A 27,602-nucleotide genomic window follows, 5' to 3' on the forward strand; every position below is an offset into this window, starting at 1 on the left:
CTGTGTGCTCCCCCAGGGGGGGCTGTGTGTGTGTGTGTGTGTGTCTCTCTCTGACATAAGCAATCAGTAACCTTAGGTCAGCTTGTGGAGAGTCATCCCTCTGTGTGTGTGTGTGTGTGTGTGTGTGTGTGTGTGTGTGTGTGTGTGTGTGTGTGTGTGTGTGTGTGTGTGTGTGTGTGTGCGTGTGCGTGTGTGTGGAGTCATCCCTGTATCATTTAGCTAATCACAGCAGCAACGTCCAGGAGTCACTGGACCAATAGTGGTTGCATTCCCTTGCATATATGTGTGTGTGCGTGTGTGTGTTTGTGTGTGTGTCGGTCGCACAGTCTTTCTGCTCCTGGATGCCCGTTGGCAGGGCTATCTGAATGCCCCGTGGGCATGATGGGTAAGGACGTGGCCTCGCCCCTGTTTAACTCTGCTGCCCAGGGTCCATCTCCCTCCACACCTCCCTGCCACCACGCTCAGCCACCACGCTCAGCCATAAAGTGTGTGTCCAGGAGGATGGCCACCACGCTCAGGCACCACGCTCAGCCACCACGCTCAGCCATAAAGTGTGTGTCCAGGAGGACGGCCTGGTTTTCTGGCCCTCTCTCCACCACTGCGTGACACGTGTGTGTGAACTTTAAAGGTTCCATGTGTAAGAATTGAGGTAAAAATATCCGAAAAAAATGAGCTACACGCATCAAAAGAATGAGAAGAAATAAGGGCGATGATGTCATTAAAAAAATGACAAGGTATAGTGCTGCAGAGATATCAACCTGAATTAGCATGCTAAATTACTAGCCACAGCCCGACAGGTGTCATAATATCAGTTTCGGCCATGGGAGGCCGTATGCGGGCAACATAACCACCAGCCAAACTGCAATACACGTTTCTTGGTTGTTACTCTAGGGTAGACCAACTCACTTTCTGGAGGTATACTGCCCCCATCTTTAATGGAATGTGGAATATGAATTGATTTTTTGGCGGACATTACACATGGCACCTTTTAAAAATAGAAGAGGTATGAAATTAGTGCCTTATGGTTAGGGATGGGCGATTATATAGACTTCTATCATGATATTGTTCTGTCGTGATATTTATATGCCGATATAATAACGATGTAAATGAATGACTATATGAAAATCGTATTCACCACTCTTTTCACAGCCACGTCAGCTTCCAGTCGTCAGAGCAAAAAAAATTGATCCTGACCATCATTAGCAATGAACTCTACTCTACTTCCTTGTTTACAGTTTCCACTTGTCATGCTCGTTCCCAATGTACATGTGAACTGCCCACCCAGCAGCACAACATGCCATCACCTGTGTCAGCTACGCGATAGGACACATTCTTATCACTGGGAGGAATGCTACTGGTACATCAATAATGACACGATATGGCCTAACCCTACTTATAGTATGTGTGTGTGGGTAGACATGGAATCTTTGTAAAGTATCTTTGTCTCTGTGTGTGTGTGTGTGTGTGTGTGTGTGTGTGTGTGTGTGTGTGATTGCGAGTGAAATGTCTTCTTTTACTCAGACTAAGGGGGTGAGTCAGCATTTTCTCCACCTTCTCTCCCTCGCCATCCTTCTACCCCCCTAACCCCCACACACACACCCGCACTGTGTGTGTGTGTGTGTGTGTCGCTATGGGATGCTCTGACCTTTTGCACCTAGCAACACAGAGAGCGAGCCTAGCCGCACACAGCCTAGGAGAGTTTACATACCACAGCTCAGCGGCAGCAGCAACACCCCCCTCCTCCCTTCCTCCCCCCCAGACAGCATGGTGGATCCGGCTCACTCCTGGCTCACGTGTTGCCCCCATCCGGCAGATGCAGACAAACAACACCCAGAGCAGAGGCAGGTATTAGACAACACCCAGAGCAGAGGCAGGAATTAGACAGCAGGCTGGATTCGGCCCAGATCTGGCACAGACCCGATTTAGACTTCTGGGTAATGTGAGAGATGTTATGGCAGATGTTGGTTGTACATGATCATCAGAATCATTTTTTTGTAGCATTTTCAAGCCCCTGCACCTCTGGAAACGAGGAGGTTTCTAGTAAAATGTTGTGCGATGTCGTCACTTCAGCATGTGAAATTATGAAGGGTGGTTGCGTGCAGTGGGGAGAGATGCCATTCAGTAATTTGCAAACAAGAAAAGAAGAGTGTGGCAGTGGCAGCAACAGTGACATGAAGAGAAATAGCACGCAGACAGCTTGCCAAGCTTACGGTGAAGCCGTCAGTCAGTCTGGCAGGCAGGCGCGAGAGGAGCAGCTTGGGTTTGTTACAGCCGCCTGGCACAACAACTTTACTGTCAGCTTTAAAGAAAACAACTCACACACATGCGCACACACACACACACTCGAGCCCTTGTGAGGGTGGAACGCAGTGTGACGGGTGAGTGACAAGTTGCTGAAGCTGCTTCTGCTGTTGTGTTTGGTATGGCATGCGACTGGTTTGAGGGTTTAATGGCAAACGGTCTGTGTGTGTGTGTGTGTTTGTAGGAGAGTCTAGGAAGCAAGAGAACAGTGTGTGTTTGTGTGGACTGCCACGTCACCTTTTGAATCTGGTGACTGACTGCAGAATCAGCAGGGGTGTGTGTGTGTGTGTGTACATGCTAGATCTTGAGTCACCGTAGATGTTGTCAGGTGGGCTGCCGCGATCTGCTCTTCACAAAGGGCTTGTTTTAATGGACGCAGTGAATGAGCAAGAGGGGCGAAGGGAATGCAGGGAGTTCATTGGACACTCACACACTCACTCTTTGTCTCCCTATCTCTCTCTCACACTCAAACACACACATACATACATACACACACATACACGCACGGATTCCCCCTGACCCCCCCGGTCCCCCTCATACATGGATATACAGCTACACACATACACACACACACACACACACACACACTCGCTCACTCAGAGTAATCTCCCATTTCCTGTAGTTCCCCTGCTTGGTGCGTGAGCATGGATTTCTGGGAGATTGTAGAATGCAGTCCAGGGGGTCGTCCTCATATTAGTCACGCTGAGGGGGGTTTGGGGTCAAAGGTGAGGGGTGAAGGGTGAGCCGGAGACACAGACGATGGGCACTGTGTGTGTGTGTTTGTGTGTGTGTGTGTGTGTGTATGTGAGGGAGAGATGGAGGGTTGAGAAATAGAATGGAAAGGGCCTTGTGCTTGTTGGTGTGCGTGTGTGTTTGTCTTTTTCCCATATCATTGGAGAGATACTAAGTCAAGGGGGATGTGTGTGGTTTTGGCAAAGAGGGAGGGAATGAGAGATGGTTGAGAGAGGGTGGGGGTGGGAGATGGAGGCAAGCCACTTCATGGGCCTATTGGGACGACAGAGAGAGAGAGGGGGAACCAGAGAGAAAACAACAAAAGCAGTTAGATAGACAGAAAGAGAACTACAGTACGTCTCTCTCCCTCTCTCTCCCTCACCCTTTCTACCTTTCACTCAGTCGGTCTGTCTATTCTGTGTCTAAGTCTCTCTCATGCGTGTGTGTGTCCGTGAGGAGTGAGTGAGTGAGAGAGAGAGAGAGAGAGAGAGAGAGAGACACACACACACACTGAGCATTGTCTCTGGGTAGACTATGGGCTGGATGGAGGGTAGGGGCTAAAGCTTCGTGATCACTTCTGTTTGTGTGTGGATGACCGAGCAGGATGGTGAGGAGAGTGTCAGACAGACAGACAGACAGACAGACAGACTCTAGGGATAGGAGTGTCAGAGAGAGAGCGAATGCTTCAACAGCCTGTAGGAAAAGGAAGGAAGAAAAAGAGAGGGAGGATGCCAAATGATGGGTCCTCTCAACGCACACAAGCCAGCTACCAGGCAAGAGTACACACACACACACAAGCCAGCTACCAGGCAAGAGTACACACACACACACAAGCCAGCTACCAGGCAAGAGTACACACACACACACAAACGCAAAGCCATGACTTCCAGGTGGATGGCTCAGGTGTTATTGTGGCAGATCCAATCTCACTGTTTCTCTGTCTCTACCACTAATTGAAAATGGCCACTGACAAACAAAGTTATCCCTGTATGTGTGTGTGAGAGAGACCTAATATAAGGCTGTGTGTGTGTGTGTGTGTGTGTGTGGGGCTCAGTCAGGTCCCTTTCTCTTGTAATCTCTGTCTGATCTGTGCTGATGGGCAGCAGGAGAATGAGTTGGGTAAATTACTGTTCCCTGGGCAAGGCAAATCCTCTCCTATCAGATCTCTCTCTCTCTCTCTCTCTCTCTCTCTCTCTCTCTCTCTCTCTCTCTCTCTCTCTCTCTCTCTCTCTCTCTCTCTCTCTCTCTCTCCATCTCTTATCTTTCTCTCCACCTTTCTGTTTCTCACTCGCTTTTTCTATTTATATAAAGTTGGACTCTCACTTACACACACACACACACACACACGATATATTTCTACTCTCATTCCTTTCTGTGTCTCTGGTCATCTCTCTCTGTAACCCATTCTGATGCTGCATATTCACTCCACTAGATCTGTAAGCATCTACTTCTTTCTGTCTGTCTAATTCTCTGACAAATCACTGGGCACCTTTGCAAAACGTGTGTGTGTCTGTGGTGTGGTGTGTTTTGTCTGGTAATGTCTGCATTGGTGTGCATCTGTCTGTATAAGAGTGAATGTGTGTCCAGTGAGGTCTATGTTCATGGAGCCTCGCATACACACACAGCACACACACACACACACACACCTCCATCATGGAGGTCTGTGTGTGTGTGCGTGTGTGTGTGTGTGTGAGAGAGAAGGACAGAATGTGTATATGTGAGCATGCCTGTGTCCAGTGAGCCCTGTGTTTTCTCCTCTGCCAGACAGAAGCCTTATTGGTGTGAGTGGTGCTGTCCACTGATGTGTGTGTCTGTGTCCTAGCAGGTTTATGTGTGTGTGTGTGTGTGTGTGTAGTCTATGTGGTGTTTTCTGATAGGCTATGTAAGCATTGCTGGCCACTGATCTGTGCGGTTCTGTCCAGTCAGGTCTGCGTCAACAGGTTTTGGTGTGTGTGTGTGTGTGTGTGTCTGCCTGCTTAGTCTGTGTGTGTGTGTGTGTGGTTTTCTCCCTGATGTACTGTGTGTGAAGTGCTGTCCACTGATCTGGGCAAATTGGCATAAGCCCTGATGCATGAATGTGCAAATCACTCTAGATCTGGCCTCTCGTGCTCTCTGTCTCATTTGGTCTCTCCTCTCTCTCTCTCTCTCTCTCTCTCTCTCTCTCTCTCTCTCTCTCTCTCTCTCTCTCTCTCTCTCTCTCTGCTCATTTCCCCCCCTGGTCTCCTTGTTGTCGGTCTGGCTCAGTCTCTGTTGATTTCTCTTAGTCATTGCTTTTCTTCCTGCTCCACTCCTTTCCTCTCTCTCTCTCTCTCTCTCTCTCTCTCTCTCTCTTTTACTCTCTTTTTCTATCTCTCTCCCTCTCTCTCCACTCTCCTCATCTCTTCCAGGAAGCCTGCCCTCTCCGCTCTCTGTTTGTTATCAAGGATCAGTGCATGGCGTCGCTCAGCACACCGCTGCAGACCGCTGCGTGCTGCCGCTACGCGTGCTTCTGTCCGCTCTCGACCACACGAGGGTCACATGAGGGTTACAACCTCCAAGCAATGCAGGTGTGGGTGTGTGTGGGTGTGTCGTCTGGCCTTGTGCCAAATCTTGGCCACATCTCAGGCAAATGTGAACCAGATTCTGATATGGAGAGGAGGCGTTATGCTGCACGGATCATGTCGATATTGAACAACAGACTTTTTTTCTTATTATTATTAATTTTCTTTACAAATTAGATTGGATTAGATTCAGCTTTGAACTTTGATTCAACAAATGAATACAGAGCTGCATTTCAAATCTTTGTTGACAAGAAAGATGTTATTTGCCGTTCCAAAAGGATTAGGTAAGAGTTTAACCTACCAAGTGTAATTTCACCGCTGGTTGGTTATGCCTCTTGGAAATGGAAAATGAACCACAAGTGTTAGCCAGGCTTGGTGCTCCCAGCAGTCTGCTCAGGAATGGTGCAGGTTTCTCTGGAATCTCGCCCGCATGCTGCAAACCGGCCAAGCCGAAACCTGAGAGCATGCCGAGCTAACACTACTATCATTAGCTTCGAGAGTGGAGTCAAAAACAAATACAAACAAACGACAGACAAGCAAAGTAACTGTGAACATTTGACTGACTTTCAGCAGTCAGGGAACTGACATGACAGAAAGCGAGTGATAGAGAGAGTGAGATGGGGAGGGAGGTGATGGAAAGAGCGTGATGGGGAGAGAGAGAGAGAGAGAGAGAGAGAGAGAGAGAGAGAGAGAGAGAGTTGATTGAAAGACTGTGAATAGGAGAGGCAGACATAGATGATAGATAGATGGATAGATAGGTAGATACTTTATTGATCCTCCAGGAGAAATTCAAGGGTCTCAGTAGCATACAGACATAACACACAACATGCACTTACAGCAGAAATGGTAAACATAAGTATAAGTGTAAACATATAACCAAACTCCACTGTACAATAAAGACAGTAGAAGATAAGACAGATAAGAAAACTAACAAAACTAAATACTAAATACACTATATAAGTTAAATTAAGAAAAGTCCAATATGCTTGAGGGTAATCAAGCATAAGATGCTTGTAGTGACAGGGCCGGGACTGGTGAGGTGCTAAAGGGAGTGAGTGTCATGGTGAAGGTGCAAACAGTAGTCCAACCATAGTCCTTAGTTATGTGTGCCTGGCAAGGTGCTCAAGAGAGTGAGTGTCATGGTGAAGGTGCAAACAGTAGTCCAACATTAGTCCAACAGTGCAATAGTAAGGTCTAGAGACCAGCATAAATAATATAGACAAATAGTAGAGAAAAGTATAATTGTAGACAAGGTAGAATAAAAAAAACTATTTCAGTGCAAGAACAGGTTGAGGTAATAGGGCTATATCCATTCAGTATTGTATCAGAAGCCTGACCGCAGCCATTGATCATGTGTGCTAATATAGCATGAAAAAACAGTGTAGCAGTGAAACAGTAGTGAAAACATTAGGCTGTGTATATTAGTAAAACAGTAGTGGGCAGTCAGTATTCAAAAAAACATGGACATGGAGAGGGTGGAGAGGCAGACAGACTAAGCAGAGAAGTCTATTTGTCCTCTTCCCTTTAGTGAGGCATTGAACAAGCATTAGATGTAGACTGACACAGGATTGACCGCACACAGCTAGAATCTCTTCAAAAATGTCCTTCAGTACACAGACCAACACCTCAGAGCTACAAAATTTCAGCTTCACACTCACAAAACTGCACTAAGACTCTTACATAATTAGCCATTGGAGTGTAATGAGAATGCAAAACTCAAAATGCAGAATATTGTACACACCTAAAGGGTCAGCAAATACAATTCAGATTAACGTTTCTTCAGGGGAAATAAATCTTGTTGAAGCATGCTAAGTAATCACACACACAGACACCCAGCTCAGACCGACAAAGCAGATTCAGACTCACAAAAAGAGAGAGAAGGATTGAGAGAGAGAGAGCGAGAGAGACAGACACAGAGAGGGAGAGGGATTGAGAGAGAGAGAGAGAGAGAGAGAGAGACAGACACAGAGAGGGAGAGGGATTGAGAGGGAGGAAGGGAGAATGAGAGAAAGCTTTTTAGCAGGTTGACAGATAAGGCTCTTCTTCCTTCTGTTGTGTGTGTGTGGGGCGTCTAAGATTCTCTAAGCTGCTTAATTAGTCATAATCTGCCCCTCAACCCCCACCCCCCACCACACGACTGAGCTGCCTGCCTCAATGAATTTAAACACGCATGCCATCCCCCCACCCCACCTCAAAGCCCCCCAGCCACCGAGCCCAAGCACTAACCAGATAGGAGGGAAGACGCCAGCCTAGCAGTGTGTGTGTGGTGCGTGCTTGCAGTATTTTGGTGTTTTCTGAGGTTCTGTTCTAATGGTTGTGATGGTAGAGTGTTTTCAGCATCACCAGCAGTAAATTCGGTAGCACTTTATTTGCATAGTCTGCCTACAGAGTCATTACAGACGGTTTGGTGAAATTAAAGTCCTACTAGCTGTTAACTTAACCACCATAACCAAACCTAACCCATAACCATAAATTGTAGTTAACAGAGTGCCAACAGATTGTTTTGTTTATAATCAAAGCATCTGAAGATTGTGTGTGTGTGTGTGTGTGTGCGCACTTGGGCATTTTTTGTGCTGTGTAATTGACGGCAGTGATGCTAAGACTTCCTGTTGCAGCGTTGTGTAATACAGATCTGAGAGGCGGTTTAGACGGTGCTGCCCTTTGAGTTAGAGCTACATCTGACCACTGGCCAATCAGCTCAGTCCACTGAGACCAGGGGGAGAGAGTGGAAGGAGAGAGGGATGGAGAGAAGGAGAGGAGGAAGTGTGAGAATTGAGCCAGAGAAGGAGAATGTGGAATGGTTTAGATGGAGAGGAAGATAAGGGGGAAGGAAGAATGAGTGTAGGGAAAAAGGGAGAGAAGGATTGAGAGAGGGAGAGGGGGATAGAGAGAGTGGAGGGATGTATAGAGGGAGAGAGACAGCGCGAGAGAGGGAGAGAGGGGGAGAGAGTGTTTGTGGTGTCCCAGCAGGACTCTGCGTCTCCTGTGTGCAGGCCGGGCTCTGTGCCTCTGCTTCCTGCTGAGCCATGAGTCGGCGCGTTTGAACGAAAAATGGCTGAACGCGCCTCCTACACCCAAAGTTTTCACCCCAATGTGTGTGTGTGTGCAACCACAGATGCAGCCGTTTTCTTCTCTCTCTTCTGTCCTCCCTCCCTCCTCTTTTCCTTCTCTTCTCCACTCCTGTCTTTTTCTGGCCTCTGCCTCCGTTTCCTTTTTCATTTTCTTGCCCTCTCTCTTCCTTGCTGCCTCACCCCCTCCCCCTCTCACAATCGTTTTTCTCTCAGTTTCTATTTTTCTCTTTCCTTCCCTCTCTCCCTCTCTCTCTTTCTCTCTCACCCTCTCTCACCCTCTCTCACCCTCTCTCACCCTCTCTCACCCTCTCTCACCCTCTCTCTCACCCTCTCTCTCTCTCTCTCTCCCTCTCCCCCTCTCTCTCTCTCTCCTTTCTCCCTCACCCTCTCTCTCTCTCTCTCTCTCTCCTCTCCTTCTCTCACATTCCACAGCCTGACTACAAGGCCAGCATTTCCAGCATGCTGATTAGAGCTGGAATGTGTTGTTGTTGCACATGGCGGTGAAGCCGTCGTTTCTTCTCAAACTCAATTAGGGTAAATAAATAGCTCATTTCCATGTTTACTGCTGACAGTGCACCGGGGGATTGATGGGGCAAAGATTCTTTGAAAGGAAAGAAGGGAACAGGAGAAGAACAATGTACGTCGTATTCCTGGGAACACCGGAGAACTTGACCGGAAAGCTATGGTGCCCCCGATGGAAACGAAGTCTGGAACGTTCCGCACCTTCTCCGATCTGTCTGACTAATGGCCTCTTGCTGCGGTGTTGAGGAGTTTGGGTTTCGACTGACATGAGATCACCCCTCACTCAGACATTACCCAGGTGAAGCCGAGGTCATGAAGTTCAGCTGTGTTAGAAACTGAGCATATTTTACTGCTATTGCTGGCTTTACTGGTGTGTGTGTGTGTGTGTGTGTGTGTGTGTGTGTGTGTGTGTGTGTGTGTTGTGTATGAACACGCAAAAATCTCTAAGGTAGAGTGTAGACTTTGTTTAGACAGATTGTTCTGAACTGAAGTATGTTTTAGGTGGTGCCTTCTCTCTGCACCTGTGTGTGTCTGTGTGCGCGTGCACGCCCATCTTGCATCTTAAATATGTGTGTATCCATTGCTCTGTTTGCCTGCAGTGGAGCGCAGATGAGCTGATGAGGAGAACACGCACCCATTGGCTGATTCACTGCACTTTAGCTTCCAGTTTCCCTGAAGCAATCTCCAATATTACTCATCATTAGGAGCTCACTCATGGGAATTGGTATTAACGCAACCAAACGGGAGCGCTACAACTACAGTGTAAGGTCACAAATACACATATGTATGTACAGTGTAATGACTGTCTCTAAACCCTTCGCCTTGTCAATCATCTGTGATTGACACATCTGGAACCTCACCATGTATGAGACCCCACCCAATACAATATAAAAGATTTCATACATTCTGATCCCACCCCCACCCCCCCCCCCCAGTGCGCGTGTTCGGTGGCTCAGGCATTGACCGGTGCGGATCGATTGTCCTGCTCTGGGCTCGAGACTGGGATGCGTTAATTGGAAACATAAGTGGCTTGAGGGCCTAATTGTAGCTGTCTGTTGGGCTGCTTGCATCATGGTCTCCATGGATGAAGTGTTTACGCAAGGTAAACAGAGCTTTCACCACTAATGGCCAAACACACTTATAGCCTCTCTCTCTCTCTCCTCTCTGTCTCTCTCTCTCTCTCTGTCTCTCTCTCTCTCTCTCTCTCTCTCTCTCTCTCTCTCTCTCTCTCTCTCTCTCTCTCCTCTCTCTCCCTTTTATGACTCTTCTACACACTCTCCTCGCTTTTGCTCCCTCCTTTCCCCCTTTTGGTTCTTTCACACTCTCCCTTTTTTCTCTGCCTCTCATTTGCCTCCTTCTGCATCTGTGAATGCGGTCTGATACTGTGTGTGTGGGGTCTGGTACTGTGTGTGTGTGTGTGTGTGTATTGCGGTGGTTGGTTAGACTCTGCCAGCACTGTGATAGAGATTCTGTGTCCAGTCCTGAGAGAGAGGAGAGTAGCAGGCCACCATGCCCCTGGCCAATGGGGAGATTACACAGTGTGTGGACATGTGTGGACTGGTGGACACAGGCCATATCTCCCTCAAACAGTACGCCAGGGGGCTGCGTGCTAGAGATTACAGGTGTGTGTCTGTGTGTGTGTGTCAGCATTAGATGGTAAGAGCTGTTTGGTCTTGTGGCTATTAAATAACTAGTATACTTAGAAATAGAACTAGAATACTTAGCACACCAAAGTGTGTATCTTTTGACAAACACACACAGGCACACACACACACACAACACAGCTGCATTGCAGCACTTTTACCCATGCATGGCTGGATGGCTGGTTTTCATTACTTTCCCCATAAAGGTAAAGGCTTTGTAATGGCTTTTAGTAAAGAAGGAATGACTCTCACACACACACACCTCTTTCGACCTATCTCTCTCACACACACACACACACACAGCTCAGAGAGATTTTCATACAATTAACCAAACATTCATTGTATATACACGCACACACAGAGATAAGAGATGTAGCTCTGTGTGTGTGTGTGTGTGTGTGTCTGTGTGCACTCATCTTGCATCTTAAATGTGTGTATCCATTGCTCTGTTTGCCTGCAGTGGAGCCGCAGATGAGCTGATGAGGAGAACACGCACCCATTGGCTGATTCACTGCACTTTAGCTTCCAGTTTCTGAAGCAATCTCAATATTACTCATCATTAGGAGCTCACTCATGGGAATTGGTATTAACGCAACCAAACGTGGGAGCTTACAACTACAGTGTAAGGTCACAAATACACATATGTATGTACAGTGTAATGACTGTCTCTAAACCCCTTTTGTCAATCATCTGTGATTGACACATCTGGAACCTCACCATGTATGAGAGACCCCACCCAATACAATATAAAAGATTTCATACATTCTGATCCACCCCCCCCCCCAGTGTTGGGGGTGGCTCAGGCATTGACCGTCGGATCGGGAGTCCTGCTCTGGGCTGACTGGGATCGTTAATTGGAAACATAAGTGGCTTGAGGGGCCTAATTGTAGCTGTCTGTTGGGCTGCTTGCATCATGGTCTCCATGGATGAAGTGTTTACGCCAAGGTAAACAGAGCTTTTCACCACTAATGGCCAAACACACTTATAGCCTCTCTCTCTCTCTCTCTCTGTCTCTCTCTCTCTCTGTCTCTCTCCTCTCTCTCTCTCTCTCTCTCTCTCTCTCTCTCCCTTTCTGACTCTCTCTCTCTCTCTCTCCTCTCTGCTCCCTCTCTCTCTCTCTCTCTCTGGTTTTCTTTCTACTTTCTCTCCCCCCTCCTTGCCCCCTCTCTCCCTTGCTCCCTCGTTTCACTCTTTGGTTCTTTCACTCTCTTTCTCTGCCTCTCATTCATTCCTCTGCATCTGTGAATGCGGTCTGATACTGTGTGTGTGGGGTCTGGTACTGTGTGTGTGTGTGTGTGTGTATTGCGGTGGTTGGTTAGACTCTGCCAGCACTGTGATAGAGATTCTGTGTCCAGTCCTGAGAGAGAGGGAGAGTAGCAGCCACCCATGCCCCTGGCCAATGGGGAGATTACACAGTGTGTGGACATGTGTGGACTGGTGGACACAGGCCATATCTCCCTCAAACAGTACGCCAGGGGGGCTGCGCTAGAGATTACAGGTGTGTGTCTGTGTGTGTGTGTCAGCATTAGATGGTAAGAGCTGTTTGTCTTGTGGCTATTAAATAACTAGTATACTTAGAAATAGAACTAGAATACTTAGCACACCAAAGTGTGTATCTTTTGACAAACACACACAGGCACACACACACACTAACACAGCTGCATTGCAGCACTTTTACCCATGCATGGCTGGATGGCTGGTTTTCATTACTTTCCCCATAAAGGTAAAGGCTTTGTAATGGCTTTTAGTAAAGAAGGAATGACCGCTCTCACACACACACACCTCTCTGACCTATCTCTCTCACACACACACACACACACAGCTCAGAGAGAGATTTTCATACAATTAACCAAACATTCACAAAAATACACGCACACACAGAGATAAGAGATGTAGCTCTGTGTGTGTGTGTGTGTCTGTGTCTGTGTCTGTGTCTGTGTCTGTGTGTGGTCTGTGGCCGGGGAGTATCTCCTCATCAGCAGTGAACAGGAGACGGACAGTTCTTTGCATGCAGCACCACATCAGGCTGTTCCTTCTGGACCCTGACCCTGCACTCTGTTTAATCAGCCACACAACACGCATCACACACACACTGTGTTCTCTGCCCTTTAGCATCATTTCAGACACACACACACACCCCCACACACACCCACAGACCACCCCCACACACACACACACACATTTGCATCGGTGAATGTATATTTGTTTGCCTCTCACACTGACAAGTGTAGACAAACATTGAGAACACAACGATTTGTGTACAAGGTGTAAACACACATACATACAAACAAACACACACAGACATCATTAGCAGTTACAAATGCTCACAGAAAAAGGTTGTAGCTTACCATTTCCTCTTTTTCACACTGACACACACACACACACACACACACACACACACACACACACACACACACACACACACACACACAATCAAACAAACCTATACCCACACACACACATAGCAGGATTTGGACCTTGGATTCCAGGGAAGAACAGTGTGTCATCTCAGACCAGCTGTGGCAGCTGTCTGTTGGATCAGACCCTGCTCTACACACACACACAGTCACTCATACAGTCACACATACACATGCAGGCACAAAAACTTGCACACAGAGCACACAGTATAGTGTCATCATAGTATGTATTGTGATACTGTATTGATTCTTAAATTACTGTACAGTTTTTTTGTTAAACATGTATGCATATTGTAGTGTGTATTTGATACTGTGGCAGTTTAATTTAGATTTAAAAATCACAATATATCTCCTTGCTTATAGTAATGTACGAATGCACACACACAGAGAAAGAGTGAGACTTTCAGACACACACACACACACACACACACACACACTGCGATATTATGATGAGCCTGGTGCTGTGGGAGACACACACACACAGAAACACACACAGAAACACACTTTTGCTAGACCTGCCAAGTGTGACTCCATTGATTTATAGATGGTCTGACTTTTCTGAGGTTGGTCGACAGGCCTGTGGACTGTGGACGTGCTTATGGGCTGCCAGCTCAATGCTATTAGCCAGTGCATCAGCCAAACGAGTGGCAAGCGCAACAAGTGCTGTTCAGAGGGCTCGCAACGGGCAGACGGGTGGCACCATGGCAACAAGGTTGACGTAGCAACAGCAGAGCGCTAAGGAGGGAGGAGCGTTGTCTCTACTCAGAGGATGCTCTGGATATAAGGAAGTGTGTATGTGTGTGGTTCAGTGCATGTTTTATTGGAGCCTTGAGAATTACAACATTGCAGTAAACATGGAGTTGTTTACATTGTTATAACAAAGCCCCACACTGGCCCTTTTTAAGGAACACAGGAGAAATCACAATGTCTTCCCATAAGTATATATTTTTCTCTTGTCCTACATTTGGTCCTTGTTGACTAGTTTCCACCGAATTGTTGATCTGCACTCGGCTCAATCGACTCTCTTGTTCCTCTTGGGCCTCCGTAGAGCCCAGGGGAGATTCTGCTGGGCACTGACTGATGTTAGATCCAGATAGTTCCCAACTCTGGAGCACATCTGTTGCCCTTATCCAACCCTGTTCTGTTACTGATTAGGAGTTTCTCATCTGATTCTGATCTGGCCCGCAAGTGGCCCTGATGTGGCCCGAGAGAAGTAGACTCAAATGCTGTGTGACAGTGCACAGGCATGCAGCAGCTCCATGTGTTTGTCTGGTCTGGTCCTGGTCCTGGTCCTGGTCTGGTCTGGGTCTGGTCTGATCTGGTCGCCTCATCAGGTTCTGAGGTGGCCCAGATTCGGCCCTCGTCAGGCCCAGATGCCTTTCAGAGGCAGCTGATCTCTGGAGGAGACTGACTCCAGACTCCAGAACAGCGCTGTGAGTCAATCTGGCCAAGAACTGTGGAGGAAGAAGGAACACACACACACACACACACACACACACACACACACACACACACCTGGATTACGGCGCCCCATCTCCGAGAGCTATTCAAATCTCTGCTAGAAATCCCAGCTGGGACTCTAAGCACAGTTTACTTGTCCTTCACCACTAATCCCCCAAAAAAAAAACTCCCTGGGATGTACCCTAATCTCAGACTCACCCCCATGCCCCCCCCCTTACTCTCTCTCTCTCTCAACACCCCCCACTGAAAGGCCACTTTGTGTTCTTTTGGTAGTTGATAGTATTAGCTTGAGCCTCTAACTCTCAACAGTGTCCTATACACAGATCTGTGTGTGTGTGTGTGTGTGTGCTAATGAGTAGCTGGTGGTTTTATTAGGGAGCTTTCGTAAATATCTCAGAAGGCAAGCGTGGTCTTCAATAGGTGCCCTTTTCCCCTGTGAATGAAGGTGGATTCTGCAATGCCTCCTTCTGAGGAGCCTCAACTTACCCAGCCGTAGCACGTGAGACCAACAGGCTCTTCTCCAACCCCTCCTCTACCATTCCCTCCCTCCTCTACCATTCCCTCCCTCCTCTACCATTCCCCCCCTCCCTCTACCATTCCCTCCTCTACCATTCCCTCCCTCCTCTACCATTCCCTCCCTCCCTCTACCATTCCCCTCCTCTACCATTCCCCTCCTCTACCATTCCCTCCCTCCTCTACCATTCCCCTCCCTCCTCTACCATTCCCTCCCTCCCTCTACCATTCCCTCCCTCCCTCTACCATTCCCTCCCTCCTCTACCATTCCCTCCCTCCTCTACCATTCCCCTCCTCTACCATTCCCTCCCTCCCTCTACCATTCCCTCCTCTACCATTCCCCTCCTCTACCATTCCCTCCCTCCCTCCTCTACCATTCCCTCCCTCCCTCTACCATTCCCCTCCTCTACCATTCCCCTCCTCTACCATTCCCCTCCATTCTCACTGTTTGGTCCCTTCTGTTGATGTTCGGTAATATTAATGTAAGATGTTAAAAAGGCATCAGGCATCAACACGCTGGTCATCCTGTTCTTATCGTCTGTGCCGTGGAAGTGTTGAGCAAAGAGCACAAAGGCTTCTGGGTAATGAAGACACGCCTCTTCCTGGTGGGAAAACAGAGTCTGAATGTATGGGAGACGAACAAAGGGAAGACCAAGAAGCTGTAGAAATTAAAAGACGCGCACACTCACACACACACACACAGACACACAGACATGCATGCATGTGTTCTTGTGCGCATGCGTACACACACACACACACACACACGCACATACATACATAAAGAGTCCCCTTATCTTCTGAACCAGAGACACTCAGTTCATGTGCTTGCATGCAAATGAATAAATATTCAATGTGCGCTTGCACACACACACATGCACGCGCACACACACACACACACCCTCCTGTGCATTCTGTGGCTGGTGATGTCAAAGCACTGGGGCCCTGTGTATGTAGCTGTGTGGAAGGAAAGCAGGCTCTGTCACACTCCACCATGCCAGCTGTGATGAATGACTGTGTTGTCACCACACAGGGCTGCAGATCCTTTTGTGTGTGTGTGTGTGTGTGTGTGCCTTTCATGGCCTTTCTCCTGCACAATGACGCCAGACATTACCCTTCTGTGTGCGTGTGTGTGAGAGAGACACTGATGGAGAGTGAGGCAGAGGAAGGCAATTGTACAATTGCTTATGTATGTGCGTGTGACTTTGTTTGTGTTCTGCAGGACCCCCTTTAGATGAGGGAAAATGGTTTTGTTCTGCATTTGCCTGTGGCAACAACCACTAAATCAGATAAGACCTCCTGTTCATTTGCATGGTAAATTTCTTAAAGTGGCGACAGGGGGAGAAGGTGCGTGTGTGTGTGTGTGTGTGTGTGTGTGTGTGTAGTGACTGCATGTGTGTCCATGTGTCTGTACCTGTGTTTGAGAATGAATGAGCTCTCTTGTTTTTGTTCCTTGGTGCAGTTTTGCAAATGATGAATCGTTAGAAAGTGCTACAATGGCAAAAGTAGAATATATGCCTACGCATACGTTTACTCACACATGCGCGCACGCACGCACGCACGCACACACACACACACACACACACACAAACTCACACACACATATATACATACACACACACGCACACACAACCACACACATGCACGCACACACACACATGCGCACACACACACATGCACACGCACGCACACACACACATGCGCACACACACACACACACACAGCATTGGTATGATTAATGAATGGATCGGGTAGGCAAACTTTTCGACCTTCCCCTGTGCTGGTGTAATTCCTGGAGGACTGGCTCTGTGGATAATACTCTTGCCCGAATCACTGGCGCTCTGCTGAGACAAAACACAGGAGTGTGATCATGGGCAGCTCACAGATAACTAGGGTCCTCCACCATAACTGGGTCAGCTCCACTCTGCTCTATAATACGATTCCACCTGGGTCCTGTAATATGAGCTTTCCGCTTTAAGCACAGCTCTCTGACACACAGTAGAAGTTGTTAATGAAGCAGGATGAAATATGCTCTGTTCTGTTGGGGAATGAGGTTGTAGTTTCACTGTAGACAAATGTACCTGAGCGCTAGAATTGAGTTCTGTTGGGAAATTGGGTTGTAGTTTCATTGTAGACAAATGTACCTGAGTGCTGGAATTGAGTTCTACTGGGAAATGGGTGTAGTTTCACTGTAGACAAATATACTTGAGTGCTAGAATTGAGTTCCGCTGGGAAATTGGGTGTAGTTTCACTTTAGACAAATGTAAGCCTACCTGAGCGCTAGAATTTAGTTTTGTTGGGAAATGGAGTGTAGACAAGACAAGTGTACCTGAGTGCTAGAATCACTGTAGACAAGTGTACCTGAGTGCTAGAGTTTACAGGGACCTTATGAGGAACATGAAAAAATGCTCAGCACAGCATTTACAAAGGCGGAAATGTCATGTAATTTAACACTACTGGAATCGCTGGGGGTGGTGTGTGTTTGTCTGTGTCTGTATCTCACTGTGTGCATGTGTGCTGTGAAGTAATTATGTCTGCTACTTGATACCATTTGAACGCTATGTCACAGTGACCTGTGACAGTGGGTCAGGTGAGAGGGCGGGTGCGCTCTAGCTCAGCCGCTGTGCTAAAGATGGTAGAATAGCTAGCAAACACCCTGCATGCGTGTGTGTGGGGGTGTTTCTCTCTCTCTCTCTCTCTCTCTGTGTGTGTGTGACTGAATGCTTGTGTGCTGGTAGAATAGCTAGCTAGCAAACACCCTCTGTGTGGGGGGTGTTTGTCTTTCTCTCTTTGTGTGTGTGTGTGACTGTGTGCTGGAAGGATAGCTAGCAAAACACCCTGTGGAGGAAGCAGAAGTCAACAACGCCACCTGTCACAGCCCAGGTAACGTGTAATTTAGAGAAGTAGGAGATGTAGCATTAGTGCACCATGTGCCAATGACTTGGCTTCTTAATGCGTAAGAGTGGTCAAGCTACAGAGGTAATCTTTATGGCTAAACACAGTTTTATGGGAATGTTTATGGTTCTTATCAGATGCTTTAGTCCAAAGTGAATCAGTTATATAGCCTAATAAAATAAAAATGCAATTTAGCAGAATATTAATAACCATGAACAAACCACAACTCTGTAAGAATAAAAGATTAGTCTTTAGGTGTCTTTTGAAAATTTCAAACAATAGCAGTTTTTATAGGTAGCATTAAAGCAACACCAAAGAGTTTTTTGTACCTTAAAATAATGTTTCCAAAATCGTTTCAGTGGTTCATCAACTTGTAACAGGGTGAACGGCACTTCTGCATTAAACTTCACAGCCCTCTATCGGCTATAACCGCACTATGTAAGTTTGCCAGATCGGGTAGCGGATCTGTAGTTCGATGGAATGACACATAAGAAACTACAAATTTGACTTGCATCTGATGTCGCAATACATCGTACTTTCATAAATCAACATATTCTACCTTGTCGACATTGTTATTTGCAAAGCCGGTGCTGGATAAACAAATAGCGTGCGTGCTCCAGAGGGAAAGTTCTTTGGTGTTGCTTTAATGGCAGGTATAGCTGCCTCGGTACAGGAGCAGAAGTGCAGTGTTAATGGCAGGTAAGGTGATCCCTGTCCAGGTGCTCTGCGGTCGACTCCGAGCGCCCCGCTGGGACCTGCTCCAATTAAAAGGCCGTCTGCTGCTGTAGCTTCCTGAACCCAGGAAAGAGCCCAATGCTTCCTGCTCCTCCATTTTACTCTCACTTTCTCTTGCTCTCTCGCTCCCTCTCTCCTCCATTTCACACTCTTTCCTTCGCTCTCTCACTCCTTCATTCTCACTCTCCTCTCTCTCTTTCTCTCTTTCTCTCACTCTTTCATTCTCACTCTCCCCCTCCCTATCTCCATTCCTTCCCTTTCCATCTCTCAGCTCCTCCTTAGCTACCCCCCCCACACACACACACACTGCACTCCACCCCCCCCCCATTCCTCTCATTATGCCCAAGGCAGGTAAGGGCGTAGCAGCTGAGCTCTTCACCGCTCTATTGCCCCAGGTGAACCTGGGATGAGACACACCTGAGAGACCAACCACCTAGAGCACTGGGGGGTGTGTGTGTGCGCGCAAGAGGCAGCTGGGGAGAAGAGACACACAGAGTGTGTGTCTGTAAGGGAGAGCAATTGTGTAGTCTGAAAAGTATTTTGTGTTTCTATAGGTTTGTCAATATGTTACTTTTCATGAGCGTTACTTCTGAGATCACAGGAAAGATAGAGACTGTATGCGCCTGTATTTGTGTATGCATGTCTCCACCTGCCTGAATTTGGTGTGTGTGTGTCTGTGAGTATGAGTTGAAGTGGCTAATTGCTGTATTGGTCTCTGGTAGGCTGTGTGGTGGTGGCGGCTGGTGTGTGTGTGTGTGTGTGTGTGTGTGCACGCGTGTGTTCTTTCTCTGGTAAAGGCGTGGCACTGCGCTGATGTTGCTGGCAGTTGAGTGTGCCCTCAGGCGCAGCGTGGGTATTGGCACACGGCTGGCCTGGCAACGAGCTGGCTCTGCCTGCCTGCCCTCCCATTTGCCCACGTGCCCGTGCTCTCTTCTGGTTCTTCTGGGTTTTCCAGGAACAGGAAGTGGAAAACGATCATGAGGTTCACCTCTGGGTTGCATCCAGTGTCATTAAAATCGATGCCAGAACATTAATAGCTGTTTAATGTTTATACGGCGGCGTAGATAATACAATCTTATACCTCACCGCATTGGAGATTCTCTCATCCTTTGGAATGAAAATTAAATGTAAAGTACATCAAGGCACGGACGAATGATGCACTCGGTATATACATTACGTGTCTGGGTTATTATGTCTGTCATGTTGAGATCTTATGTGAACTTATGTGGAAATTTTCACCGATGGGAATATCAGCAACAGCAGTAGGCCACGTAAGTGAACAAAATGCAACAGCAAAGCTCATGATCTCTAAGGCTAATCTTTGTTTTTATTTTGTCTCCTTTCTTTATGTATCCAATGCAGATCTGGACCAGACCTGCACCAGATCAGGATCAGATTAAGACTGGACCAGAACCACGGATGAGCCAGATTACAGTGAGTAGTTACTTTTTCTTTTCTTTTTTTTTTTTTAAAGAAATGTAAAGTTATTTTGGGATCTTTTATCTTGTATTAGACATGACAGGACATGATTGGAAAAGAGAGATAGGGAGTGCATTCAGGAAGTGACCTCAAAGCAGAGTCCTTGTGATCAATGACACTAAGCCTGTTAATAATACGAGAGGTGGACGCTACCCCATTGCGTTGCTTACGGCTCCTCCGAGTTCCAGCTCTTTCGTGGGAGGATTCTTTCGTGTTCGTGGAGTCGGTCACAGGTGTTTAGGCCCAGATGGAGGCACAGTTACCAGGTGTTGCCCAGACTGCTGCCTGACCTCCACTGGTCCCTGCTACGTCATGTCATGCCCTTTCCGATGCCCCCTTACCACCTTGCCATGGCACGGCCTCTGAGGAGCCTGGCGTTTGTGTGTAGGGGGCAAAGGGGTGACCCTTACCCCTCCCACGGGTGGACAGGAGATCAGAGAGGTCATGTTAGGGTTGGCATTGAGCACAGATGCATAACCAGGTATTTGCTGTGCCTGAAGCCTTGTAAAACATTGTGTAGAATATATTCCAAAAGGCTGTTGTCTCCAAGTCTTCGTTATCATCAGAAATCTTAAAAATAAGACCCCTGTCAGACACCCGTTTTAAAATCCTGTGTGTTTTATCATGTACAAAACGAATCAGGATTTGCATTCAGACACAATGTCATACCCTGTCAGACATACCTTAAAACCCCACTTATGAAACATGCTTGTCCTGTGTAATTGTCCAGTCCAAATGAATGTGCTGCGACAGCACATGTGCGACTCAGTGCGACCTATTATGTTGCACGTTTATGTCTCAGTCTGAATAACAACTTGGTTGGTAGTCTTCCTTCCACTCTCGTCTCTCTCTCCCACTCTGGTCCTGTCTGGGTGGTGGGGCCTACCCGGACACGAAGACAGCAGTGGGGAGACAGTAGTGCACCCAGACCTCTAATGGCTTAAATGGCCACTAAAGTCTCTCTCTCTCTCTCTCTCTCTCTCTCTCTCTCTCTCTCTCTCTCTCTCTCTCTCTCTCTCTCTCTCTCTCTCTCTCTCTCTCTCTCTCTCTCTCTCTCTCTCCTCTCTCTCTCTCTCTCTCTCTCTCTCCCTCTCCCTCTGTCCCCCTTTCCCCGCTAGACGCTCCCAGCTTTTAACTGCGGCCTGCTTGTGGTCAACAGGAAGCTCCACCATTTTATTTTATTGCCTTGAGGTTTCTGAAACTCATTTATTCCTTTCTCTTTTTTAAACCCCTCCTTTGTTCTGAGATGTGTAGCACTGTTTTGTCAAGCTGTTCTCGTCATTTATGAAGGCCATGTTTGTGTTTGGGTAGCGCGTTTGCATTTGCTTAGTTCATTCATGCATTTACACTCTGCGCCATTCTGGTGCTTTACCCATAATAATCCATTCTTTCTTCTCTCGCCATTCATGTTCTTATCCCACTGATCAGTCATTCATGTATACACTCCCCCACCCCACCCACCCCACCCCACCCCCGAGCCTTCATGCGATTCAGCTGTCTTGGTGGCTATGCGGAAGTTGTTGTTCCTGCGGCTCTCGTAAGGCATTATGTATTTATGCAGCGGAGAGCTGGGGGAAGTGATTGGGTTTAAGTGCCTCGGCGCCTGGCCACTCGGCCTCACGGGAGACGCCAGGAGGAGAGGGAGGAGAGAGGAGAGGGAGGAGCAGGAGGAGAGGGAGGAGGAGGAGGAGGAGAGGGAGCAGGAGGAAGATGGGGAGGAGGAGGAAGATAGGGAGGAGGAGGAGGAGGAGAGCGGAAACATAAGGAAGTACCAGTAGACCGTCCATTCCATCCCCCTCCGGACACATCACATCACATCTCACACACACACACACACACACACACACACACACACGTCCCCACTCTAACTCACCTTCCTTGCCCTACTCAATAGAAAGAGCAAGGTGCTTTAGGACCGCCATCCCTGCGCCCCACACACACACACACACACACACACTCCCACACCCATCCGCCTCCACCTCTGCTCTGCTGTTGTGTGAGTCATTGCACCGGTCTGCGCAAGCAGTCCCTTTTAGTGTGGTGACTGCAGCAGTGGCTGGCCCTGAACCATGTAGCAGAGTATTGGGGCCATTTTTCTCTGCGGCGCTTATTCGGTGCCTTTTGCTCTCTCACTCCTTTTTACCTAAATCATAAATTCTCTCTCTGCCTCTCCCTCTCTCCATCTTTCTCTCTCTCCCTCTCTCCATCTTTCTCTATCTTTCTCTCCCTCTCCCTCTATCTCCCTATCTCTCCACCTCTCACTTTCTCCATTCTCATTCTCACTGGATTACCAAAGTGCATTTGAGGGCAAAGGTTTATCGGCTCTAAATTTATTGCTTTCCAGGCTTCTTTTCTTTTTCTCACAGTAGATTTTTATCACACACACACACACACACACACACACACTCTTCCACTTCCTCCCTGTGAGCAGAGGTGGGCATTACGAAAGGAACTGCTCAAGGTCGTTTGGTCAGTACGTCTCCTGCTACCTCCGAATGAGCGAGGGGAAGAAAGAGAATGGAGTGAGGGAGAGAGGGATGGATGGAGAGAGGGATGGATGGAGAGAGAGAGGGATGGATGGAGAGAGAGAGATGGATGGAGAGAGGTAAAGGAGTGAGATTTTAGCATATTTTCCTCCTTATCTCAGAGAAAGATCTAACTGGTCCTTTGAGGCACCTGTACCCCTCTACTCTCCTCACTTGGGGGGTTGGAAAATGGCTGACGAGGGGGGGAGGGGGTTACAGAACCTGAAGCCACATTGCTGGTGGAAGGTTAGAGGGTGATGGGGACCCCCCACTCCACCCCAAACGCATTCTTTGCTCTGCATGACATGACTCCTGCCACTATCAGGCAATCATGCACATTGAGCTGGATGGCCTGCAGACAAGGCTTGGCCTACTGGCCTCTGACGCTTGCCCTTCTCACAGACACAACCAGGAGACAGTGGAGCCGCGAGGGACTAAAGGGTCAGTGGAGATAAGATATGATATGGCAGAAGGATATGGGGGAAGAACAAGACCTGTGAGATGGGCGGGGGGGTGGTATTGGGGATCTTTGGCCCTGAAAATGTATTGACCACTCTACTGAGAGAGAGAGAGACAGACGTCAATAGCGAAACACACCGGTGCTTCGTCTCCCATTTTGTTCTCTCTGTGTCAGATAGCTGCTCTGACACTGGTCTGGCCTGGACAGCCTTCACACTGGTCAGGGGACTGCTGGATGCACTGCTGTTTTAGGCCACAGCCAAGCTTTTCCATAGGGGCAGGTTAGCATTCATAGCTATGTGTGTGTGTCTATAGCTGCTTTCAGACACAGGTGTAAGTCCGCATGTTCTGCGGATATCAAGCGGTTGGCTCTTATATCTGAACAACATAACCGGACATTCGGAACTCCAAACTTAGCCGGCTCATACACTCCCCTTCTAGTATTTCGGACGGACATTATGCAAATGAGCTCATGTTTGACCGAAGCGAAGAACATTGCGTAGATTCTGTTCATGCGCGTGTTCAACAACGTTCAATCACGCAGAGATTCTGTTCATGTGCGTCGGTATCGTTCACACATAATGTCCGCATGTAAGAATCATATCTAAATCACCCGAAGGGGCGGACATCTGTTTGACAAAGATCCTCATGTAGTGCAGAGGACATGTCCGAACTCCGATCTCTGCACGTTTGTAATCTGGAGAAGTGGGATTCGGGGGTCGGGGGAGGGCGATGGTGCTGTCAGGGAAGGGGTGCCAAGGTCTTTACTTCAGGCTGTAAAGTTAACAGTGTCTGTTCTGCGTAGGCCGTACGTCACAAGAAGCAGACTCATTTCCTGTTGCCAGTTTTCTCCTGCTTGTGATGAGGTCACAGGAGCGAGGTGGCACTTTAGACTTTCATTGGCTGTACGACGCAGGGTGTGGGTTGGGCTTGGGGAGAACGCTGTCAGACGCAGGGCCACGCTATTCGTGAAGTTGTTAAGGAAGTGTCTGTGTCTGTGAGAGAGGGGGGAGAAGTGTGTGTGTGTGTGTGTGTGTGAAGAGGTAAAGAGGGGGTTTGATGGTCAAGCTAAGAGTAGGAATGTGGGAGGAGGGGCCGTGGAAGCCTCCATGTTTATCACCACTGGCAGGAACAGGAGTTAAAAAACGAAGAGAAAAAGAGAGAGGGGGAAAAACGTATAGTTTACTTCGGCTGGCCTCTATCAGATTGTCAGGGCTCAAAACATGGCTTCCCTACACCGCCGCTGTGTTGATGCTCTGGGCCAGGACCCCAGGACTGATCTGTGAAAGAGTATTAGGGAGGAAGGCGTGAACACCCCTGGATCTCAGCTGACTTTGGACCACATCTGGTCTTGATCTGGGCTGCGTTTTCTGTGAAGTGTTATTGAGCAACCCCTGTGGTAACCATGGAAGCAATAGTCTAACTATTTGTTTACCGGTGCTACTTGCATCCCTTCCCTCGTCTGGATTTGATGGATCAGATTCACCAGGTTTGTGCCAGATCAGGACCTCATCTGGGCCAGAGGCGTAGCAGAGTTATTACATTAAGGCCACATGAGTTCCGGTACCATATGCTTTTATATAGGGTCAGGAGGACGGTCTCTCAGTGTGGTTAACCAGGCACTTGAGTTCTGCTAACGCAGCTCTGAGTAGTACAGCGTTTCCAGTGCCCTCTGCTCTCCACTTCTCCACACACTCCACACTCCGCTTCTCCACACACTCCACTTCTCCACACACTCCACTCTCACTCTCTCTCTCTCAACCACACCAACACTATGGTAATTTCAGATACACAAGAGAGGTGTTAAATTCCTGGTGTTCTAGGTAGGGGATTTCCCACAGCGGCCAATCAGCAACCAAGCCTGTGTACCATCAAAACATGGCAATTGAAAGAAGGAACAGAGAGAGAGAGAGAGACAGAGAGATCCTGCATGTGAAGTGGAGTGTGTGGGGAAGTGGAGTGTAATTGGTGGGTTTCGGCTGCATGCATTAGCAGCTAGCTTGTGTCTCCCGGCTGCTACTTTCTCCTGAGCAGCACACAGAGGGTTAGCACTGCTGTAGACGGATGGCTAAGGACACAGAAGCAGATGCTTCAGTGTGCTTTTCCTTGTATAGTGCAACAAAAGCTGTATTTTGTATACCTTATACTTTTGGAAGGGGGAGGGGGTAGTTTTATGGTTGACCAACGTACACCACAGCATGGATGCCAAAGTGCCACCACAAATTCCATGACCTTGAATTTTAAGTTTTCATTTCTCTTTGACATGTTCTATGTTAGTGTAGTCATGGTAACTTGACCATGTTCTGTCTTTGTGTGGTCATGGTAACATGTCCAGGGACTTTGGCTCTGATTTGGCATACCTTGGCATGAGATGTGCTCTTCAGGGAAGGCCCCCAGTGACTTCCCTCCATTGTAGTTGATCTTTTCCACTTCCTGTATAGCCACTGACTACATTTCTGCTGAGGATGACTGATATGAGAATCAGGGCAGACAAAGTGTGTATGTAAAGATCTATGGGTCGTCAGCAGGTACTGTTTTGGCACTGAGGTTAGAAAATTAAATTAGGCGTACAAATCTTTTGGGCAGTTATATGGCAGTAACTGGTCCATTTTCGGTGCTGTGGGTAAAAAGTGAAACCCTCTCCCACTCTGTTGATGAGTCACATAGGTGTGACTGCTGCCACACTCTTTCTAATGCTCTTATCACATGACTGCTAAGGATGCTCAAGGATGCAAAAATCACTTAAGGGGGATATGATAAAAACTCTCTGCTCCTGTTGACGTTAAGCTGTTTAGCTTGCCAAATATAAGAGGGATATGTGAATTTGCAGGACTCGGATACGCGCTAAAGAACAAAATCTCTTAGCAAACACATGTAATTTGTTCATAGCCTAAGCCTGCTCTGGGAGTGAATGAAATGTGAGTCCTTGTGTGACTGAGCCTTCAAGCTGATGTTGCATTGGGTAACCCCCCAGGAAACATTGTTGAGCAACAATGAATTAGTAATAGATATGATGCCATGATAAACAGTCATCAACCAAGACGTTTTCAGACTGTTTCTCAGGAAATGCGTCCATCCGTGTGGCCCAAAAAGTTGACTGGTGAATCATCAGCCAAAAATCCACAGCTGATGCCTGACGTGACTCTGTCTGACAGACCGTCCTAACCTGTTTGGACTCCACTGGGGAGGAATTTGGGGTGACCGTGCTGCATTGCTTTCACGCGTTCCAAAAGGCTAATGCTCATCACATGTCATAATGGACAGGTCTCCATGGAAACTGCACCAGATGGAATGCTTGCCTGTGTGTGTGTTTTTTTTTTTTTTTTTGGCCTTCCAGCTCTAGAATGCGCTGCAGTTTTAACTGGCAGGTGATAAGCAGCATAAGCCTCTGGGCCCTTGACTAGAGCTGGCCACTTGTGTCTTTAAGGAGCCAGGGTGGCTGTAGGCAGGAGGGGGTCTCACGTTGGGGCCAGCACCACATGAAGTTGGATTAAACCTGGAGTCAACCTGAGGGAGGTAGGGCCAAAAACATGAAGTTGTCGTGGGCCCTGTGGATAAGATTTTCCCAGATGGACAGAAATGGAGGCTGGACAGAAAGCAGATATCGACTGAGACTGAATCAGATCTTGGCCCCCGTCTCTCTCTCTCTCTCTCTCTCTCTCTCTCTCTCTCTCTCTCTCTCTCTCTCTCTCTCTCTCTCTCTCTCTCTCTCTCTCTCTCTCTCTCTCTCTCTCTCTCTCTCTCTCTCTCTCTCTCTCTCTCTCTCTCTCTCTCTCTCTCTCTCTCTCTCTCTCTCTCTCTCTCTCTCTCTCTCTCTCTCTCTCTCTCTCTCTCTCTCTCTCTCTCTCTCTCTCTCTCTCTCTCTCTCTCTCTCTCTCTCTCTCTCTCTCTCTCTCTCTCTCTCTCTCTCTCTCTCTCTCTCTCTCTCTCTCTCTCTCTCTCTCTCTCTCTCTCTCTCTCTCTCTCTCTCTCTCTCTCTCTCTCTCTCTCTCTCTCTCTCTCTCTCTCTCTCTCTCTCTCTCTCTCTCTCTCTCTCTCTCTCTCTCTCTCTCTCTCTCTCTCTCTCTCTCTCTCTCTCTCTCTCTCTCTCTCTCTCTCTCTCTCTCTCTCTCTCTCTCTCTCTCTCTCTCTCTCTCGGACCATGCACTCGTTCAGAGGTTTTTGTGCGGATGCACGCCAGATCCATGCCAGGTCTGAGCCACATGTGTTTAGTCTCAGCTGCCTTCTGGGAAGGGCTGGATTGGCCATTACGGCCCCTGCCCTTGCCTCATACTGAGCTGGACATGTAAAATGGATGACCAAGCACAAAAAA

At 47.9% G+C, this 27,602-nt stretch overlaps 1 protein-coding gene across 2 annotated transcripts in view; it reads left to right on the forward strand.

Moving 5' to 3' along the window:
* The window catches only part of arhgap35a (Rho GTPase activating protein 35a), an 88,657-nt gene that overhangs the window by 10,557 nt on the left and 50,498 nt on the right, over positions 1 to 27,602 (forward strand). The window contains exons 1-2 of one of the 2 annotated variants that reach the window (XM_048265384.1): positions 17,926 to 18,080; positions 20,190 to 20,261. The gene's annotated coding sequence lies outside the window, so the exon portion shown is untranslated. Of the gene's footprint in view, positions 1 to 17,925; positions 18,081 to 20,189; positions 20,262 to 27,602 lie in introns of those variants that run through there. The other variant, XM_048265383.1, reaches the window with a different exon arrangement.

The sequence above is a fragment of the Alosa alosa genome, chromosome 15 (assembly GCF_017589495.1).
Source record: "Alosa alosa isolate M-15738 ecotype Scorff River chromosome 15, AALO_Geno_1.1, whole genome shotgun sequence".
Classification (NCBI taxonomy): domain Eukaryota; kingdom Metazoa; phylum Chordata; class Actinopteri; order Clupeiformes; family Clupeidae; genus Alosa; species Alosa alosa.